The sequence below is a fragment of the Petaurus breviceps genome, unplaced genomic scaffold (assembly GCF_028583685.1).
Source record: "Petaurus breviceps papuanus isolate PSGF00001 unplaced genomic scaffold, PetGlider_PUasm1.0 38, whole genome shotgun sequence".
NCBI lineage: Eukaryota > Metazoa > Chordata > Mammalia > Diprotodontia > Petauridae > Petaurus > Petaurus breviceps.
The window spans coordinates 25,889,277-25,913,009 of record NW_027186304.1 but is presented as its reverse complement, the minus strand read 5'-3'; positions in this window follow the sequence as shown (position 1 = coordinate 25,913,009).

Sequence of the window (23,733 nt, the reverse complement as noted above, 5' to 3'; positions counted from 1 at the left end):
TTCTCAACCTCATAATCTAAATTTAGATCTAAGCAACAAAACTATGATCTTGACCCTTGTAGGTACACTAATAGATTGCTGTTGACTATTTTCAGCTGAGTAGAAGGTTGCTGCATAGATTCAGAGTGACAGAATGGTAGGCTTCTCCTTGGTTTGAGCTCATTGCCATTGGTATTCCACTGCAAACTTCAGACTGGGCTCAGGGCTGGAGGCTGAAGCCCAGGAAGGCTAAGAAATTACCCACAGTCACACAGAAAATAGTGGGTCACAGAGCCAGGATATGAATCCAGCTGACTCCAAGTGCTATCATCTCTAACTTACAAAGAGGCTCCAGAAAACTTCTCTTGAATTCTAACACATTTGGCACAAAATTATACTTATTCTAATATATCTGGCACACAAATTATAATGATTCTAATATATCTGGCACACAAATTATAATGATTCTAATATATCTGGCACACAAATTATAATGATACTAATATATCTGGCACACAAATCATAATGATTCTTATCATTTCAAAAAAAAAACAATCTTCCTGATAATTAGTTGGAAAGATGGGATGTTAAAAATAGTATTCTTTGGAGACTTTAGTATTCCCTAAATCACAGATGTACAAAATCATTGGAAGAATATTGTTTTTTTTAAAAATAGGCTTTGGTTTCATGAAAATGTTTGGGATCATTAAAGCACTACACAATTTCCTACAGACTGGAATTCCAGCCCATTCTCCCTCTCCTCTTCAACTCCAGGCCCAGATTATCGTCCCTATCTAATATATCTGTGCTGATGAACAGGTGTGCTACAGAATTAATGCTGAGGGTCATCCAAAGGGCATTGTAGAGATGGAGAGGCACATGGTGGGTGTGAGCAGGCTGTTACATGTTACAAATGAAGAGCTGTCCAGGAGAAATGGCTTAAAGGATTTCAGCAGAGATATCTATGACAGAAAAAAGGAAGTCAAATGGTCATGCATTAGGAACTAGGAATGATGAATGGACAGTCCAAATGCTGTATTGCAATCCATGCAATGTCCCTGAGACCCAGAAGGCCCCCAGCAATACAGTGGACCCTTTGTGGAGGATTAATGAGAAGACATAGACAAGAGTGTACAGGGTTGGCAGGTATGGATGAATTCGGATCTCTGTTGTTGGAGAGAATACCCACATTAATGAGATGATAGACTCATGATTCACCAAAGTATAAGGACTGTCATTTGGCAACAGTTGTGAGTCAAGCAAGAATTTTTGAGGAACTGAGCAATGTCTACCAGAAAACTAAGTGATGCTACTCAGAAATCTGAATTCTGAAAAGGGATCCAACCATTACCTTGACTTTGGTTTTATCCAAATATGAGTCCACCATGTGTGATTTGAACGTAATGAAAAGGAAGCTATTCTTCATTGCATAATCAGTTTGCACACATCTTTATCTTTTCAAGCCAGAATATGCCATGCAATTTCAGCTACATTTGAGTGAAATACCCTAGTCATGATTCATGAAAACATTTCATTAACTGATTATAGATCTTGTCTCTTCAGTGGAAGAACTGAGAAGTGCACTTCTGACCTAAAAATCTTACTGTAGCGATTGAGTGACATACTGAGTGTTACAATTCCCTGTTTAATTGCCAGGGAGAAACACTCAGAAAGTGACATTCCTTTCCTACCAGGCATCAGCCACATATTAAATAAGATGATTTCCATAGTTGTGTTGGAGAATACGAGAATTTGTCTGGACTTTTCAATTGGGCTTTTAAAATATGGGCATCTACCAAAACAGCAACCACAACAAACAGTAGTTTATGCTTAACTGGTAACATGCAAAAAAGAGAGATCAGTGTAATTTGGCATTGAAAAGGGCTTTCAACTGAGCTAAATCCTAATAAGAGGAGACATTTCCTTGCCAGAGATCCAAAATGCAAAATAAATTACATAGGCTTTCACATTTGCATGAAAAAGTTAGGTACTATGCTTAGCTGATATAAGCTCAGCTCCATCCTGTTTAAAGGTGACCACATTATGCAAATGTAAAATAGCCCTGGGTTATTGATATAGTCAATACTTGGCTGTGGTGTCAGCAGAAAGACACTATGTTAACACCTCTGGATGAATATGGAATTTTGCCCAGTTTGACTCATAAAAATAAATCATATTTATATAGAACTTTAGAGTTTTAAAACTGTTTCCCTCACAAAAGCTCTGTGAGATAGGTCATAGAAGTAACATTACGATTATGCTCATTTTACAGATGAGGAAACTGAGGCCCAGAGAGATAAGGTGACTTGTTCAGAGTCATATAGCTAGTAATTACAGAATTAGGCCTCACACGCATGGACTGTCATTCACCTTTCTTTGTATTCTCAGTGTTTAGCACAGTGCCTGGTACACAGTAGGCATTTAATAAATGTTTATTGACTGGTTTCCAATCCACTGTTCTTTCTACAGCCCTACTTATGAGAATTGGGTAGAGGCCTCTAGCTTCAAAGTGATCCGATGAACCCATGATAATCCCAATGGAGGAAACATAGTAATATAATATGATAAATATGATAATATATGTAATATTTTATTATATAACATATAAGTAATATAATGATATTATAAGTAAAATAATAGCACCTTTAAAAATTGAGAACAGAGGTTTTATCTTGACTTTAGGAATCATTGCCTTATGTTAATGGTATTAGGCAAAGTATCTCCTTTGCATCAGGTTAACCAATTGATTTTTAGTTTGACCTCTGACCATTCACTCTGTTGCTATGAAGAGGTTTATTTAAACTCTGGATCCCTGCTGACAGGATTAGACATGTTTGCCTTGGGAAATTGAGTTTAGCACCCGGTTTCAATCAATGGTCAGTCAATATTTGAATACCCACTAGAAAAATTGCTGCATTAGATGCCAAGGAAAAACACAAAGAAAGAAGGAGAAAGAAGAGACATGGTCCCTTTCTTCAATAACTTTCTTTCACATAGTTGATATGAAATACATTGGGGGGAATGACAGCCCATATTTTAAAAGCCACCCCCACCCAAATGTAACTGAAAATCCATGCAACTGCTAGCTAATAGAATGTGTCTTTTTCCTATAACACATTGAATTTCCTTTGGCAACTTCATCTGACCTGATGTAGGAAATATCTATTCCTTCAAACCAAACTGTATGCATTCCTTCAAATGTTATTTCATCAATATTTGATTGACTGTGTGTGTCAGTCTTCCAGACACTTCAGAAGGTACAGAGAGGGCATCAAGAGTACATAGCTCCTACCCATAAGAACTTGGAGCATATGCATATGAAAACTGTAATGTAATGACAAAATTATAATAGAGTAAATGTCTTAGGATTTAGAGAGAAAAGAAACCTTATAGCTCAGCAGTTTCTATCTCTTTCGTTGTACAGATCAGAAAAAGAAACCTGGAAAAATGGAATGACTTGCTGGGGGTTTCATACAAGTAATAAGTTGTTGGTGATCCAAGACTCTAAACTAAGATCTTTGGACTTCAGCATTCTTTCAATTATAATTTAATAAAAGATAAAGATCTAAATGGCACATCTAGTTAATAAATGATTTAGAAGTTTCGAGGGACAATAAGCTGAAAGAAAGTAGAAAGAGAATAATGGCTACTCTTGATGATGGCAATGATGAAAAATACTTTATGAAGAAGATGACACTGGCAGCAATATGCATCAGAGATTGGAGGATGAAAAGACAGGGAAGGGAGATCAGCTGGGAGACCACATAGTTGATGGGAAAGGACTTTTTCCTTTTCCTTTGGGCTCTTGCCTATGATCTACAACTATACCCATGTCTCCTCCATTTCATCCTGCCATATCCTCAAGATAGAGTAGTAGATTTCTTTTCCCTTTCTCAAGAAAGAGTCAATTATAAGCATTACTTCTGTTTCTTTACATCTCATTTTGTTTTCAACCCTTTGCAAAACTGCCCACTGAAACTGATGTCTCCAAGACTAATGATGTATATCTCTCTCCTCTTTTTCTCATTCTTCCCTTCTACTCTGTTTCCTTTCTCTTCCTATCATCTCATTTCCTTCTCCTTTCCTCCCTTTCTCTCTCTAGCACATGTTTTATTTGTGTCTTTTGTTTTTATTTCATAGCTATTTCTGGGGACATCTGCTCACCCCAGGATCGAAGCCTACCTTGTAACAACAACACGAAAACCAAACCAAAAATCAATTAAGAAAAAGCACCTGCTACAGTGACTTATCTAACAATATATAAAACATTCTTTCCAACTAGTCCCTTGTCTCCCTGCCAAGATGAGGGAGACATATTCCATTAATTTTATTTTATAACCATTAACGAACAGTCTCTTAACTAGCACTCTCAATGTCCCTTTCTCAGTCTTCATTCTACTGAACATCTCCTCTACTTTTTATATTATCAAACGCCATCCCCTCTTTTTCCTTGTCTTCCATGACACTTTTTTTCTTGATTTCCTGCCTCCCTGTCTATTTACTACTCAACTTCCTTTGCCAGCTCATCATCTCTCTTCCACCTATTAAGTGGAGTTGTCTCCCAAGGATCTTTTGGTGATTGTCTCTTGGTGATCTCATCATTTCCCAAGGTTTCAAATATCAGTCCTATGCAGTTCACTCTCAAGAATCTATATGTCCAACCCTAGTCTTTCTTCTGAATTCCAGGTTTGTATCACCAACTGCCTGCTAAATCTCTACCTAGATATCCACTCAGAATCTCAAACTCAAAATGACCAAAATAAAAGTCACTATTTCACCCCCTCACTCCCAGACCTACCATTCTCTGAACTTTCCAGTTTGTATTGGGAGAGTGTCATCAAGCTTCCAGTCACTGAGGTTCAAAACTTTACAATCCTTCTTTAGTTCTTACCTCTCTCTGACTATCCTCTTACCTAGCTAGAAGCAAATGCAGGCTGTAAGCATTGGCAATTTCCTCTAACCGGCATCTATCACCCAAGACTAGGAATGTACTAACTTCTTGACCTCAGAATGGAAAAACACTAATAAGTAATCCCAATCAAGGGGAGCTCAAGTTAAGTCTTCTTTACATGTGTTGCTTGGTTCAGAATCCCCACTTAGCAACAATACCTAATCCTAAGTAGGTGAATCCCACAGTGTTAGCAAAACTAATAATCTGTATGAAGGAAATTTTCAGTGCCAACCACAGCATCCTCAGAATTCAGAATGTCAGGGGCCAGGGGAACTATGTGGGACCAGCTGGGGATGCTTAGAACTAATTAGGGACTACTAACTTCTCCCTATATTCTTCAATAAAGTCTTTGTAATAAAATCAACTATGAGTATGGCTCATGTGACAGACCACAGTAATCCTTTGAACCCAATTGCTCAGAGTAAGATAATTGAAGGCAACTAGGGCATTTATTCCTTCTGCAAAGATCAGACTTAAGAGTAACATTCCTGTCTACTTGCAATAACTATTTCAAGACTGGAGAAAAGGACAGGAAAAAAAGTTAACTGAAATAACAGTTATATCAGGAAGCATGGACACTTCATTCATTTCCCTCAGGCAGTTAGTGGATTGACTTGGAGTGAGGAAGGCATGAGGTCATAGCCTACATTTAGTAACTATGTGACTGGGTAAGTCTTTGAACCTGATTTCCCTCATCTATAAAATGAGGGGATTGGGTTTGATGGCCTTCACATTTCCTCACAGCTCTAAATATATTTTCCTTTGAGATGCATATTGGAATAAGAAGTAAAGAAGTAGTCTATCACTCTAAATTGTTTTGAATGATGGATAGAGAAAAAAGTCAAGAAGAATGGGACCACTGAGAGAGGTTGTAGAAATTCATCAGTCCCTATAATTTATCCATATTTTCTCTTTTCCTCTTCCTAGGAATTAAGAGCTCTTACCCAGCTTTAGGGTTTGGGGGTGGGGAAGATGGCTGTACAAGGAACTAGGAAGAAAAAAACAAACAAACAGGTTCTTGGCTTTGAGTCTGGGAAAAACCAAGCAGGGAAGGGAGTAATTGTTTCAGGGTCTGAATAGTGCAATGCCAAGAGCCTGAAAACCAATTCTGAATGCAAAAGAGAAAGTCAGAGATAAAAAAAAAAACCTTTCCTCCCTCTCTTAACATTTCTTATCTCTGGGATAAAAGCTATAAAACCCAGGAGGTGAAAGAGTACCTAATAAAACTAGAGTGGAAAAAAGGAAGTTTCGGTGAGAAATTTAGCTAAATGTTCTGGTTAGGATTGCAGTCAGATTTGAACAGAGTAATTTGTTTGTTTTTCCCTGCCTTTTTCTATAGCCTGACTGGTAAGAGAGGTGGAAGATGGGAAAAAAAAAGTCTCATGTTCCTGATATTTGTTGGTGAGTGTAAAAAATTGATGAGTTTGTCAAATATTATAATAGGAGAGAAATTGGACTTTGATGTGCCTATTCATATTTTTTCTCTGTCATGGATTTTTCTGTATGCACCTATCTCAGACAGTTAAATTGAAAACTGGTGTTTAAATATAGCTCCATATCAGTTATATGGGCTGCTGGGAGGTATAATTTTCCCAACCTGAGGGAGAGGCTAAAGGATCACTCTAGGAACAGGGCAATATGGGAATGTGGGAGCTCCATTGAGAGGGGCACAGTGTGTGAATGTATGCCAGCTGCAGGAACTAATTGCAAGTAAAGGATGCTGCGAACATGATTAACTATAATCATGAACAGTTGGAACCTTGCCTGCTTACTGTTCCACTTAAAGAGTGATCTGCCTGGACAGAACTTGCTGTTTGCCTGAATGTGCCAAGCTCATGGCACTTCTGGGACCCAGTGAATTTATCCACTGTTCACTTCCTTCCCCTCTCAATGCCTCAATCCTGTCTGGTAAACTCATATCACTTACCACTTTGGAAGTTCCTTCTTTTCTAAGCCATATGTATTCACTGTTGATATCTACATAATGGATTTGGTCTTCAGATAAATATAAGTTGATTTTGTTATGGAAGAAGAGTAGGTAAAAGGAGGAAATGATAGCTAGTGAAGATTGTTTTTTCAGCCTGTATTGTAGAACACAGAGGCTAGTTTCTGCTCATTAGTTATGGAAGGAAGCAGAGTTCTTCCCTAGTCTGGGGGATCTGAACTTACTGAATTCTATGAATGTCCAGGATAATGGGAAATGAAAGAACACTTTGAGTCCATGAGACTGATTTCCCTAGACTTTAAAAGAAAAAAAATGAGTATTAATGTCTCTAGTGCTTCCTAGGAGCCACATGACTTATTTGGACCTATGTGCATCCAGGATGTGTGCTCTCTTTCTCTCCCCCATCTCTGTCTCTCTGTGTGGGTCTCTTGTCATCTCTCTGGCTCCCTTTGTCTGTCTGTCCATCTGTCCCTGTCTCTCTGCTTTTGCTTTTCTGATTTATTGCTTTGTTATTAATCTATACAATCTTATAGCAAACGCAGAACTAAAATAACTTTGTAATCAGAAAGTGAGCAGTTGTGAGACATAGCATTGAGCCTGTACTACTTATGGAAATATAAATTTAAATGAAATGGCTTTGCGTAAGATGTGAAAATACCATTCCTCTAGTGATTAATAATTTAGAAGGATTTGGAACCCTAGCATTGTGCAAAAACTGTTTTGCTGTTGTTACTGGATTTTTAAAAACTTGAGCTAAAGGAAAATGCTAAATAATAGAGTCAAAGCTATGTCAGGGATTAGATTTATACAACAAGGGGATGACCCAGGAGTCATGACATTTTCCACTGGCCTATAATATCACCCAGGTCTAAGACTATTCCTGGTACTTGATCTCAAAGTGAGAAATGCTTTGCTTAAATCCCTGGGGATCAGGATATGCCCAGAGCCAGAGGAGTCATGTCAGCAGCTATGATTGCTGAAGTCTATCTAAAGACTGCTAAGTTTCCCCTGTCTCTGAGTATGATTAACTAAAACCTATGCAAACAAAATAAACACCAGGACACTATGTGTGTCAGGCCACAGGAATCCTCTGAACTCAGTAACTCAGACCAAGACAACTGGTGTGTATGGTAAAATTACTGGCTCTCTGCCAAGACACTCTTCCAACCTATCAATGGCCAAGTTGTGCCTATTTAGTAGAACATCTTTCACATCCATCTCCTTTTCCCCACTCACATAAACATTAATTTATGTCAGGGCCTGATTGCCTCTCATCTGAACTATTGAAATAGTCTTCTAACTGATCTCCCTCCTTTCAAATCTCTGCCCTCTCCACCTCACCCTCTTCACAAATGCCAAATTAGTATTCCTAAAATACATATCTGAACTTTGATCAAAAGATCCCTAATCCCTCAGGGGCAGTGGATCTTAATAGGAGGTCTATGCACTTGTTTGTTTAATATTTGGGTAACAATTTTGATATATTTAGTTTCTTTTGCAATCTTATGTATTTTATTTTGCGGGCAAAATCATTGTTCTGAGAAGTGGTCCATAGTCTGCCAGATAGCCAAAGGGTTCCATGAGACAAAAGGTTAAGAAAAAAATAAAATAAGAATACTAAAAAAATCAATAAAAATTATATATAATATTATACATATTAAATAAATAAATGAGAAAAAAAGCGTGGCTAGGTGGCGTAGTGAGTAGAGCATGGCCCTGGAGTTAGGAGGACCTGAGTTCAAATCCAGCCTTAGACACTTAACACTTACTAGCCATGTGACCTTGGGCAAGTCACTTAACCCCAACTGCCCAGCCTTCCCCCTGCCAAAAAGCAAAAGAGAGAGACAGAGAGGCAGAGAGAGAGAGAGACAGAGACAGAGTAAGATTAAGAAGTTCTGTTTTAGGATAAAAAACACCACTTAATGCCCCTCATGATATAGATCTCATCTGCCTCTCCGGGCATTCCATAATATTCAATTTTTTGTACTCTATGTTCCAGACAAAATGACCATCTAGATCTTACTTGAGCTTGAAGTTTCATCTCCTGTCTACATGCTTTTAGCCCATCTGCCCTTCAGTTCCTGAAATGCACTTCCTCCTCTCCAACTAAAATCCCACCTTCTACAGGAAGCCTTTCCCAGCCCTTCTTTTCAGCAGGGTGGAAGCAAGATGACAGAAAAAAGGCAGGGATTCACTTGAGCTCTCCCAAACTTCCTCTCCAGACAATTTTAAGTAACACCTCAAAACAAATTTTGGAGTGACAGAACCCACAGAAGGACAGGGTGAAATGATTTTCCAGTCTAAGACAACTGAGGTTAGCAGGAAAGTCTATCACACCAAGGTGAGAGTGGAGTGCAGTCCAGTATAGGCCATGCCAGCACAGCAAACCATCAGTGGGCCTTGGGGACAACTGAATCAGCTGCATCAGTGGCTGCTTCCAGAGCTCTCAGCCCACAGAAAGTAAAGGGGGTCAGACAACTGGTCAGAAGGAGCTTACAGCTTTACTGGAATGGGGGGCAGGACTCTGTTGTATTGCCTATCCTTGGTTCCAGGTCGTAGTAGTAGGTGACAGTCCCAGGGTGAGGAGGAACACTGGCACTCCAGAGTCTTCAACCATAGGGAAGGAGGGACCCTGGTTACAACTCCAGGGCAGAAAAAAGTGTTTGTGACTACCCACATGCCAAAGCATAGACAGGAGAACAGTCACCTCTCCTTAGACTATACCACCTTAGAAGAACAGAAAATTGGGCAGCTAGGTGGCACAGTGAGTAAAGCTCTGGCCCCGGAGTCAGGAGGACCCGAGTTCGGTTCCAGCCTGAGACACTTAACATCCACACAAAAATACTAGCCGTGTAACCTTGGGCAAGTCACTTAACCCCAATTGCCCTCCAAAAGGAAAAAAAAAAGAAGAGCTGAAAATTTACAGGTCCCTAGAACTATTTCTGATAATCCCTGCACAAAAACCCTGAGGCTTGAGATAGTACACTGTCCACCCTGAAAACATAGCCTCACTTTAGCATAGAGTTTAAAGTCAAGAAATAGGCTAGAAAATGAGGGAACAACAGAAAAAAAAATTCTAACTATAGAAAGTTACTATTGTGATGAGGAAGATCAAAACACACTCAGAAGCAGACAACAAAGTCAAAACTGCTACATCCAAAGCCTGAAAAACAATATGAATTGGTCTCAGGCCATGAAAGAACTCAAAAAGAATTTTAAAAATCAAGTAAGAAAGGTAGAGGAAAAATTGGGAAGAGAAATGACAATAATGCAAGAAAATCATGAAAAAAAATCAATAGTTTGGTAAAGGAGGCACAAAAAAGTACTGAAGAAAATAGCACCTTCAAAAACAGACTAGGCCAAATGGTAAAAGAGGTGCAAAAATAAAATGAGGAGAAGAATGTCTTAAAAAGAAGAATTGGCCAAATGGAAAAAGATATTAAAAAATTCACTGACAAGAACTCCTTAAAAATGGAATTGACCTAATGGAAAAGGAGGTAAAAAACTCACTGAAAAACATAATTTCTTAAAAATTAAAATTGGGCAAGTAGAAGCTAATAACTTTATGAGACATTAAGAAAAAATAAAACAAAATCAAAAGAATGAAAAATAGAATATGTTAAATATCTCATTGTAAAAACAGTTGACCTGGAAAATAGATTCAGAAGAGATAATTTAAGAATAATTATATTTTACCAGAAAGCCATTAAAAAAAGAGAATAGATATAATTTTTTAATAAATTAGCAAGAATGGTATCTGAATACAGGTTGAAGCATAGTTTTTTCCCTTTATTTTTCTTGACTTTCTTTTTTCGGTCTATGTTTTCTTTTCCAACATGATTATTATGGAAATGTTTCACATAACTACATATGTATAACATATATCTAATTTCTTGCCTTCTCAACGAGGTGAGGTGGGGAGAAAAGAAAAGAGAGAATTTGGAACTCAAAAGTTTTAAAAATGAATGTTAAAAACTGCTTTTATGTGTAACTGGGAAAAAATAAAATACTAAGACAAAAAAAAAATTCAAGGAAAACTGCCCTGATATTCTAGAACCAGAGGATAAAATAGAAATTGAGAGAATCCACTGATCACCTCCTGAAAGAGATTTCAAATTTAAATTCCCAGGAATATTATAGCATTAGCCAAATTCCAGAGCTCCCAGGTCAAGGAGAAAATATTGCAAGCAGCCAGAAAGAAATATTTCAAATGTTGTGGAGTCACAGTCAGAATAACACAAAATTTAACTATTTCTATATTAAAGGATTGAAGGGCTTGGAATATGACATTCCAGAGGGCAAAAGAGCTAGGATAACAACCAAAAATCACCTACCCAGCAAAATTGAGTATAGTCTTTCTGGGGGAAAATGGATATTCAGTGATATAGAGGACTTTCAAGCATTCCTGATGAAAAGATCAGACCTGAATAGAAATTTTGACTTTCAAATACAAAACTCAAGAGAAGCATAAAAAGGTAAACAGGAAAGAAATCATAAGGGATTCGGTAACGTTAAACTGTTAACATTCATACATGGGTAAATGATAATTGTATCTCCTAAAAACTTCCTCATCATTATTCTTATCATCAGTTAGAAAGAGTATAACATAGAGGGGATGGGTGTGAGTTGAATATGGTAGAATGATTATCTAAAAAAATTTTATAAAGGGGTGAGAAAGAGAAGGCACTGGGAGAAAGGGAAAGGTAGAATGGGGTAAATTATCTCCCACAAAATAGTCACTAAAGAATTTTTACAGTGGAGGGAAAGATGGGGGAGGTAAGTGGAGTGAGTAAACCTTACTCTCATCAGAATTGTCTCAAAGAGAGAATAACATACATGCTCAGTTGCATATAAAAATCTATCTTATATTCCAGGAAAGTAAGAGGGGAATGGGATAAGAGAAGGAAGAGGGTATGTTTAAAGGGAGGATAAATTGGAGCAGGTAAAAGACTGAAGTAAAACACTTTTGAGAATGGACAGGGTGAAAAGAGAGAGTAAGATAAACAGGAGGAAATAGGATGGAAGGAAATGCACAGTAATCATAAGTGAAAAAAAATTACATCAGTTTTCTCAGATAAAGACTTCATTTCTTAAATATATAGAGAACTGAGTAAAATCTATAAAGATAAAAGCCATTCCTTAATTGATAAATTGCCAAAGGATATGAACAGGCAGTTTTCAGACAACGTAATCAAAGCTATCTATAATCATATGAAAAAACATTCTAAATCACTATTGATTAAAGAAATGTAAATTAAAACAACTCTGAGCTACCACCCCACACCTATCAAATTGACTAATATGACAGGGAAAACACAACAAATATGGAAGGATATGTGGGAAAATTGAGACACTAATGCACTGTTGGCGAAGTTGTATATTGATTCAATCATTCTGTAGAGCAATTTGGAACTATGCCCAAAGGGCTATAAAATTATGCATATCCTTTGACCAAGCAATACCACTACTAATTCTGAATCCCAAAGAGATAAAAAACAAAAGGAAAGGATGTGTGTGTGTGTGTGTGTGTATATAAATTTATTTAGAGCAGCTCTTTCAGTGGTGGCAAAGAATTGGAAACTGAGGGGATGTCCATCAATTGAGGAATGGATGAGCACGTTGTTGTATATGGTTGTGATGGAATAATGTTTTGCTATAAGGAATGATGAGTAGGATGCTCTCAGAAAAACATGGAAAGACTTATGTGAACTAATGCAAAGTGAAAGGAGCAACAACATAGTACATGTATAATACATATATGTATAATATGTATATATAATACCATATGATACATAATGACTTAGTTATTCTCAACAATACAAAGATCTAAGATAATTCTGAAGGACTTATAATAAAAAATGCTATATCCAGAGAAAGAACTGATGGAGTCTGAATGCAGATCAAAGCATAATTTTCCTTTGGTCACTTCCTTCCTTCCTTTTTCTTCCTTTCTCTCTTTTTCTAATTGTCTCTGTTCTCTTTCTGAACACAAGTAACAGAATTGTGTTTTGCACAACTGTCTATGTATAACCTATATCAAATTGCTTGCCTTTAGAACTCAAATTTTTCAAAAGTGAATGTTAAAAATTGTTTTTACATATAGTTGGGGAAAAAATAAAGTATTAAATCATCCAACCCCTTGTAATTTTTCAGATTGTTAATTCCTATTTATTCTATTATTTATAACTTATTTTGATGTGTCTGTTTGCTTGTCTCCCCTATTAGATTATGAGCTTCTGTCTTGTTTCCCATTTGAACTTACAACAGTTTGTATCTTCAGAACTTAGCACAGTGCTTAGCACAAAGTAGTTACTTAAAAAAATGTTTGTTATTTAACTGACTTCTCTGCATTTTGACATCTCTAACTTCCTTCAAGGATTATTTCCCATGCGTACACATGGCAAGTTCCTTGATGATAGATGATTAATAAATGACTATTAAATTTAACTGGACAAAGTGGTAGGCATGGGAAATTAAAGGAAGATAGGAGTACAAGTGATATGACAAAGAAAGTATCCAAAGCTATTGGTGGCTGACTGAATATGGAGACTAAGGGACAGGGTGGATGGAGTCAAAGATGCCTCAAAATATGGTAAAGGATTAGTGTTAAAGGAATCAACTAAGATTTGGGGGACCATTTTGTGGAAGGATCATACTAGTCAACTTTCCTTTCCCTCCAGTCTCTGTTCCTGACTTTTGGTACTCAAAAATCATTCCCTTTTGAGTATCTTCATTTGCTCATGCCTTTGCTTTTCAGCTCCCTTTTGGGAGTCTTCCTACATTGGAATGTAAGTTCCTCAAGGACAAAGACTGTCTTCTTTTTATTGTAGTTTGTAATAGTAAGGGAAATTTGAAGATCTTCCCTGCCCCTTAATAAACCTAGGGGAATTGGAAGATCTTCCCTCCTTTGAAGATATACCCTGCCCCCTAATAGGCTGAATGCAATCTCACAGAGGCTGTGGTGGGAGTAGTTTGCTGAAGGGTAGAGCAGAGGCCACAGGAAGCTAGGAGTCAGAGCACTTAGAGATGGAGGGAAGAGAGGATGTACCTGAGGGAGACAGTTAGGCTTGTAAGTAAATATTGGTTTGAGGAAAGGCTAAAGGATGGTGTGGCTTCATGCTGTGTTATGGCTTATTAACTTCTTTACTACTATGATATAATTGGCTTTCTGGTTTGGGGATTCAGTTTTCTGGTGTCTGAATAAATGTTTTGTTTCTGTCTTCTATATGAAGAGTCTGTTATGTTTTGTGATTGAGTACTATGCCAGCATATTTACAGTCACTGTTGGCACTGTGAGTATTGCTTTGGTGTTACATGGTTATATTCCCATTCCTTAGCATAGTACCAAGTATATAGTAATCACTTAATACGTGTATGTTGCCGTTTTGCTTTGCCTAAACAAAAAGAATAACAACAAAAAAGTAATTATTTGTTTTATGAATTAGCTTTAATAACTGAAGTGTATATAGATTAAGAGAGATTCCACTACATTCAGGCAAAGAGAATAATAAAAATGAAATTTCAAAAGCCAAATTAAATCTATTATAACAGTAAATGTGTTCCACATAAATGGTCTGAATTCCTTAATTAAATGAAAAAATAATTACAAAAAGAACCCAGGAACAAAGAAAACCCATCATTATGTTCTTTACAGGAAACACATTTAATTCAAAGAGATATAACTAGATTAAATTAGGTGCAACTCATTTTTCTCTCCACAGTACAAATACTGTGATGTTTTAGCCAGGTTTGTTTGAGGACTTTCCCAATTTTCTTTTTACACTTCTATGGATTCACTCTTGTATGAATCCTTTGATGCTGACAAAAGTTTGAGCTATAACTGAAGACTTTCCTACATTCATTACATTTGTTTTAAATTTTTTAAGTTTCCTTTGGCATTACAGGTGATGAAAAGTGCTGAAGAGTGGAGCAGTTGGGATTGACTAAAGCAGGAATTATGTAAGATATCGGTGCCTACGTGCCTGGCCTACGTTTACTCTAAACTCCATTGGGCCACTCCACTAGCAACGGATAGGTAGGAAAGATCAGCAGGAATCTCATGCAGTCCAGTCAATAAGCCAGCTTCAGCTAAGAGCTAAATTTTTAGGCAGTCTAAGGTAACAAAATGGGGAGTAGAGCTTCTTATAAAATCAGCTGTTATAAATACTTAGAAACTTCATAAGTCCCCTCCACTGTGCAGATCACAATCCCCCACTGTCTTCTTTTCCTCTTCGATTATTGTACAAGTCTCCCACACACTCTCCGTAAGGGATCTGTCCAGCACGCCCAGGGGTAAGTGGGGGGGGGGGGGGGGGGGGGGGGGGGTGCTGGTGCTATAGCTCTTGGTAGTTCATGAATAACAGGGCTACACCTGAGCTTCCTCCCCACCTGGGGCCCCTTACACTTGCTAGCATACCGACCCGTTCTTTTTCTCCTTATTTTAGCCTATACTCATGACTTTATTCATCTGAGGAACTTCAATTAAGGAAACTTCCCTTGCCAACATAGAACTGTGCCTAAATAGCAACTTAGGGTCTCTGCAAGTTGTCTGGGACACTAAGGAGAGAAGTGACTTGCCTAGGGTCACATTGCCAGTACGTGCAAGGAGGAAGTGAAGGGGAAAATTTTAGCCTAGGTCTGCCCATTTTTGAGCCAATTGTCTACCTGTCTGCCCACCCTGCCTCTTTTTGAAATCTGAATTTACTTCTCCTCAGTCACGTCTTTTACACTATTTCTTGTAATACAGCCTGTGTGTGTGTGTGCATATCTAGATATTAGATACACATGTTTGTATACACATGTATACAAACATGCTGTGTGCATCTACATCTTTTTACATGCACATGCATGTGTACATGCATATGTGTACTGTGTATGCATGCACACACACACGATACACACCTGTATATTATTGGAGGCAGCTAGAAGGTTACAGTACATCCAGCCTGGACTCAGGAAGATCTGAGTTCAAATCTAGCTTCAGACTCTTACTAGCTATGTGACCCTGGGCAAGTCACTTAACCCCTATTTGCCTCTGTTCCTCATTTGTAACATGGGGACACTGGAGAAGAAGATGGCAAATCACTTCAGTATCTTTGCCAAGAAAACCCCATGGATAAATTCCATGGGGTCATTTAGAGTTGGGCATGACTGAAAAAGAAAATTGAACAACAAATATGTGTACACACATATGTGTATAATATTTGTGTACATATATATATATATACACATATATATGCATATGTATTCAAGTTCCCAGAATATGGATGGATGGATACATGCATGTATTTGTAAGGAATAAGGGCAGAATGGGCCTCATTTGTGTAGTGAGGCTCTGCACATGCAAGGACAATGTTCTTGTGTTGTTTGAAAGGAGACAGAATAGACATCTGCAGCCACTCCCTCACTTACCTTTCTTCAGGGGAATTTTCACTGCTGTCAAGAAGGGAAGCAGGAGGTTGGGACCAGAGGCCTCCACTCTGTTCTCAGAGAGAGGGGTATGGGACCAGAGGTATACATATCTGCTCCTTTAAATATTTGACATTTAGGGGATACCATCATGCTCCATCTACCTTCTGATCACTTTGTCATTTTTCAGGGGAAGGAGGGCCCCAGACTCTAAATCCATGGCTTGACCCCTTTCCCACCTAATACCAGTCTTACAATGAATACTTATAGCAAATAGCAAAGAAATCCATTTATCCAAGTCCTAGCAAAACAGAAATCAGAGGAAGTTATACACAGGAGGATTACCGTGTTTCCCCAATAATAAGACCTATCCCAGAAATAAGCCCTCCCCTTACTGTGTAAGATTCCTCTAAAATAAGCCCTCCCCCGAAAATAAGCCCTATTGAGATTGCTACTGTAGTGAAGGTGATCCCCTGCGCTACACGCTACATTACGGTACCCTCTGTATGCACCGTCCCCCGCACACCGCGCTCTGAGCTGCATCCAATCAGAGCTGCAGCAGTGAGCGCATCATCCTGTTCTTCCCCAGTGATTTGCTTATTGAATAAAGGTACATTTTTTTGTTCACATTTACCTGTTTATTAAAATTGCTGTCAATGTTCATTAAAATAAGCCCTCCCCTGAAAATAAACCCTCTGGTGTTTTTCTGTCCAAAAAAATAATAAGACGGTGTCTTATTATCGGGGAAACACGGTACCTACCAGCCAATACAGAGTGAAGGAGCTCTCCCACTGGGAGCGAGATAACTCAGCTCCACCAAGAAAGAGTGTCCCAGACTCACCCAAATGGAAATTCCTCAGTCTCTAGAGTAGTAAACTCGGATAGGGACACGATGGAGACCAGCAGCTCCGCTTGTGTCTTCCCAGAATCCTTTCCTTCAGAAATCTGAAGTAGAGTCTCTCAGTGCTAGAAACCAATCCAATGCTTGAAGAATATTCCTTCTTTGAGAGTCCCACAGAGGGACCACTGAATGCTGAAGCTCTCTTGTCTCTCAACAACTCCACCCAACCCTTCCTGTAGGCAGGCCTTCATCTCTACCGATAAGGAGAGAGTCCACTATCAGCGGACTTTGGGACAGGGATTACACAGATACACACACATATATGCATATGTATGTATGCACGTATAGATGAGTGTACATATGCATGTGTATGTGTATAAGCTAAGTTTTCCCTACCCCTGGATATGTGTGTACACATGCACACACAGATACATACAGACAGACAGGAATTCACGTATACGTACATACATTTATGTGTATGCACACATGTATATAATGTATGTTTGTGCCTATGTGCATTTATACACACATGCTATGTATTTTCCTATTCCTTTCAGCTCAAATCCCACCTTCTGCAGGAGGCCTTTTGGGTTCCTCTTCACTGCTAGTATCTTGTATGATTACTTCCTGTTGTATGTTTGCATGCATTCATGCATGTATGTATATGTGCACACACAATATGTATTTTGTTGTTTAGTCATCAGTCTTGCCTGACTCTCTGTGACCCTATATGGTGTTTTCCTGGCAAAGATACTAGTATGCTTTGTCACTTTTCTCTCCAGGGGATTAAGGCGAACTGCAGTTAAGTGACTTACCCAGGGTCAAACAGCTAGTGAGTGTCTATGACTGCATTTGAACTCATGTCCTCCTGATTCTAGGTCCAGCACTCTAACCACAGAGCCACCTAGCTTCCTCTTTTGTGTGTGTGTGTGTGTGTGTGTGTGTGTGTGTATCTAGATATATCTTATGTGAACAGAGTTGTTTGAATATTATCCTATCTCATTATAATATGAGACTTTTGAGGATAGCGACCATATTTCTGCGCTTCAGCAAGTAGCACCATGTGAGAGGCATGTAGTAGATGCTTAGCAAATGCTTGCTGACAAGCTGTTCGCTGACTAGCATTTATTAAGCATTTATTTTAGCCTAGGTCTTCCCATTCTTGAGCCAACTCTCTATCCATTTGACCACCCTGCCTCTTTTTGAAATCTGAATTTACAACTCCTCAGTCAGTCTTTTACACTATTTCTTGTAATACAGCCTGTGTGTGTATGCATATCTGAATATTAGATACACAAGTAAGCATTGAAGTGCTTGATGACTGCCTGACTGGTCTCCTGCCAATTTTACTGCATAACCAGAAAGGGGACCACACATGCCAGAGAGCTGTGATTCATCTGTTCTGTGGGTCAACATTAGCAGATAATTAATTAACTAGTGGCCATTCTGTTGATAATGAGCATCTCCGTCCTTGGGGAGCTTGTTTTCAAACAATAATATGTTTCTAGGACTCTCCTCAAGCCCCCTGGGCTTGGATGAAGCTGCAGTAGTTTTGAGTTTGCCCCTAAGCCTTTGACACTTGGGTGTGACCCACCCAGGAGGAGAGGACACAATAGGGTATACTTTTCCTTTAATGAATAGATAAGAATCAACTGTTATTAGAACATCACAGTCAATAAACATTTATGAAGCACCTACTCTGTGCTAAGGCATTATGGGAAGCACTAGAGGTTTTTAAAGGTAAAAGATAGTCCCTGCTCTTGAGGAGTTCACAAACTAAGGAGGGAGATATACAACAAGTGTATGCATACAACGTGTATATAGGATAAACTGGAAGCGGTCTGCCTCAGAAGGCACTAGAATTAAGAGGGATTGGGAAAGGCTTCCTGTAGAAGATGGGATTCATACAGGAGCGATGGCGATGAAGAGGAAGAACGTTCCCGGGGGATAGCCAGAGATGGCTTTTCTTATTTATGGAACAGCAAGGTCAGTATCACAGAGCACGTGTGTAAAGTGTAAGAACATAGAAAGAAGGCTTTCTTATGTGAAATGAGGCAGGAAGCTCTGAGTAGGAAGGCCTTTGCATCAAACAGAGAATTTTAGATTTGATCCTAGAGGTAATAGGGAACTACTGAAGTGTATTGAGTGGTAGGGTGACATAGTCAGACTTTTGTTTAAGAAAGATCATTTTAACAGATGAGTGGAATATGGACTAGTATAGGCAGAGACTTGTGGCAGGCTGGCTAATCAGCTGACTATTGCAATATTTCATGCTTAAAGTGATGAAAGCCGGCTTGTATCGGGGTGGTGGCTGTGTCAGAGGAGAGAAACGGTATGTGTGAGAGATGTTATGAAGGTAAAATTTATGGACCTTGGCAACAGATTGGATATGTAAGGGGGTGTGGTGACAGTGAAGAATCAAGGATGAAACCCAAGTTGTGAGCCCAAAGAACAGGGAGGATGGCTTTGCCCTCTACAATAACAGGAAGGCAGGAGATGGGGAAAGTTTAGATGGAAAGATAATGAGTTCCATTTTGGACATACTGAGTTTAAGATGTCTACTGAATATATACCCTGAGGTGTCTGAAAGGCAGTTGGAGATGCAAGGTTGGAGGTCAGTAGAGAGGTCAGGGCCGGGTAAGTAGATTTGAGAATCATCGGCATAGAGGTGATAATTGAATCCGTGGGAGCTGAAGAGATCACCAAATGAAATAGTACAGAGGCAGAAAAGAAGAGGGCCCAGGACAGAGCCCTGTGGGACACCCGTGGTTAATGGGCATGACCCAGATGAAGATTTATTAAAAGAATTTTGGAAGGAGCCATTGGACAGAGAGGAGATAACAAGGAGAGGGCAATGTCACAAAAGCTAGAGAGAAGTAACCAGGAAAAAAAGAGTTGTCTATATCAAAAGTTACAGAGAGGTCAAGAAGAATGAAGATGGAGAAAAAGACTATTAAATTTGGCAATTAAGAGATCATCAGTAACTTTAGGCAGGGAAGTTTCCACTGAATGATGAGAACAGAAACCAGACTGTATAGTGTTAAAAGAGTAAAAGGAAGGGGTCACCCCTACTGCAGATGGTCTTCTCAAGGACTTTAGCCAGCAAAGGTAGGAGGCATATGAGACTACAGTTAGCTGGGATGAATATATTTTTGGTAAACTCTCCTGCCAACAGAGATAAGGATACTTGACAAAAGTTTGTTCTCTTACATTTTAAAAGTATTTCTCCAACATTGTTGTTCATCCCTATTAATGTAAAATTTACAGTAACAGTAGTGTGGTACCATGGAAAGGGTCTTAGAACTGGAGCTGGAAGAATTTAAGTTCTGATTCCTCCACATGGCAGCTGGGTGATCTTGAATGTTCCTTAACCTCTTAGAGTCTCAGTTTCTTCATCTGTAAAATAGGAGTAATTTTATCTATTCTGCATATCTCACAATGTTATTACAGGGGTTAAATCAGATGTGTGTGAAAGCTTTTCACAAACTCGAAATCCTTATATTAAAAGTAAAGCATGTCAGTAAAGGGTTTACTTAAGATACTTCATCTGTAGACAACCCCTTATCTTATTTAATTACAAATTTCAGCTTGAGAAGTCCAAGCGAATGAAGTCTTTCTCTACTTTTTTTATTTACAAGGCTGTGAGCTCTGTGAGAGCAGGGATCTATCTTACTATCTATCTTAGTAATATCTCTATATTACCCCTAACACCTAGCACAGTGCTCAGCAAACAATAGACTCTTAGTACACATCTATTGATTTTGATTTATTTATTGAATTACAGAAAGATGGATAGATTGTCAGAATGATATCAGATTTTCACTGATAAATGAAAAAAAAAAAAGACCTCGTGGAAAAAACAGAACTAGGGACCAAATGTGAATCATAACTTATTTGAAGAGCCCAGAAAACTTAAGGGCCAGCAATTAAATATTGAGGCTGGTTATTACATATAATAAATTATTTGGCACAGGCTATTTGCTTTAAAATTCATTCCTCAAGAGCTGTATTTATCACTCCAGAAAGCTTATATCCAGGTCAGGAAGAAATATTGGATAACAGAAAGTAAGTTGTACTAATTGAAATATCTTTCTGATTTGTGATTATTAGGAAATGTTAGACATTATTTTAAAATGTGTTTTTTGTATTAATCAGAAATTCAATAATTATTTTTCAACCTTCATTATTATTATTATTTTGCTTTTTGGAGGACAATTGTGGTTAAGCGATTTGCCCAAGGTCACCCGGCTAGTTTTTTGTGTTAAGTGTCTGAGGCCGGATTTGAACTCAGGTCCTCCTGACTCCAGGGCCGGTGCTCTATTTACTGCGCCATGTAGTCACCCCTCAACATTCATTATTAATAGTAATTCTCTTATAGTAGCATTAATTTTAATTTTTGTTTTTCCTTTGATTTTAGTTCATTTCAAAGGGTTATTCCAGTAGCCACATTTATTTAAGGAGAAATGAAAACAAGCTGATACAAGGCCCAGGGATTGTGGGGAATCCATGTGTACATAGTCCCATGTTGGGGCAGGTGGTGCCTTTAGGAGGCTCTTAGTCTTACCACCTCATCTGACAGCCGGGGGCTGGTGGTAGCCTCAGGGCAGCTTGAAACTATTTTTCAAGTTATCTTGAGTTTCTCTGGGCCTTTCCACTAAATCCAACATACCATATCTCTCCTTTTCAATTCAACAGAATTCAACATTTTATTAAGTGCCTTCTGTGTCCTCTAGAAGGTAGTAGATAGAGCATAGGGCCTAGAGTCAGGAAAACCCATTTTCCTGAGTTTAAATGTGGCCTCAGGCACTTACTAGCTGTATGACCCTGGGCAAGTGACTTGACCCTGTTTGCCTCAGTTCCATTTCTGTAAAATGAACTGGAGAAGGAAGTGGAAAACCATTCCAGTATCTGTGCCAAGAAAACCCCAAATGGGGCCGTGAAGAGTCAAACACAACAGAAAAACAATTAAACGACAATAACAGCAACATTTCCTCTATGCTGGGATCACAAAAATAAAGATGAAAAAATCCCTGCCCCCAAGCAGCTTATATTCAATAGGTGAAGAGAAAATACATAAAAAAGACATGCAAAATATATACTTACATATGTATGTGTGAGCATGCATGCACATGTGTGTGTGCATGTGTGCGTATAATGTGACATTATTTGGGGGGAGGCATTAATGCTGGGGAAATCAGGAAAGATCTCTTATAGGAAGTGTCTTTTGAAAGAAGGCTTACTTTAGTTGATCCTTGAAAGAAGGCAGAGATAAGGGAGAGCATTCTAGGGATGGGAGTCAACCTATACAAAGGTATAGAGAGATGAGAGGTGGAATATCATATATGGAGAACAGCAAATAGGTCAGTTTGACTGGAAAATGAAACGTTTAATCACATTTTAATACACAGATTAATGTGTAATCAGCCTACAAAGATATATTGGAGGCAAATTGTGAAGAGCTACCTGCTAAACAAGATATTTAAATTTATCATAGAAGTAACAGGGAGATGAAATTTCTTAGACAGGGAAATGGCATGATCAGAGCAATGTTTTAGGAATATCAGTTTGGTAGCTACATGGAAGATAATTGGAAGAGAAAGAGGATAAATATGGAGATACCAAGGCAATTAGTGTGATATTCCAGATTAGAAGTGATGAGGACATGAATTAGGGTGATTGTGGTATAAAGGAAGAGAAGTAAATGGATATGAAAGATGTTGTAGAGGTAGACTAGATCAGACTTGGGAACCAATTGGATATGGGTGTCAAATGATAGTAAAGGATCAAGGAGGATTCCTGAGTTTAATTGGACTGATCATTGACTCAGGCTATCAGGACAGTCTATGGCAAATAAATTGTTCTTCAGTGTGGAGTCAAGCTAGTGAACATAACTTTTCCCAATTTTTCTTCTACCTCTCTTATCTGACTTTTAAAATCCTTCTTGAGGGGCAGCCAGGTGGCTCAGTGAGTAAGAGCACCCGCCCCAGTGTCGGGATGACCTGGATCAAATCCAGGCTCAGATACTCAGCACCACACCCAGAAATAACTGGCCGTGTAACCTTGAGCAAGTTACTTAACCCCAATTGCTTAAAATAAAATAAAATCCTTCTTGAGCTCTTTCCAGAAGGCTTTTTGGTCTTGAGACCAGTTCATATTCCTCTTTGAGGTTTTAGATGTGGGTATATTGACAGTGGAGTCTTCTTCTGAACTGGAGCCTCGATCTTCCCTGTTCCCATAATAAGTATCTATGGTCATTGTCCATTTCTGGTTTTTGTTTGTATTTGCCCAGTTCCTGGTTTTTAGAACTGAGCTCTCCTGCTTGGGAGCAGGGGGCACTGTAATGTAATGCCAAGGAAAGGCAACTTCCCAAAGTTCAAAATACTAGCATAGGTGCTCTCCATTTCATTCAGTGACAAACCAAGAACAGAGAAGATCAAAACATGACATCATTCAAAATACAGCATTTACTAAGTGTGATTAAATAATCTCCAAGTACTACTCCACCCCAGGACCTTCCAATCATTCAATCAATTACTAAGTCCCAGGTCTAAATACTTCTCCACCCCTAGGCTATACCTTCATTTAGTCCACCACAAAGCCCCTCTTCTC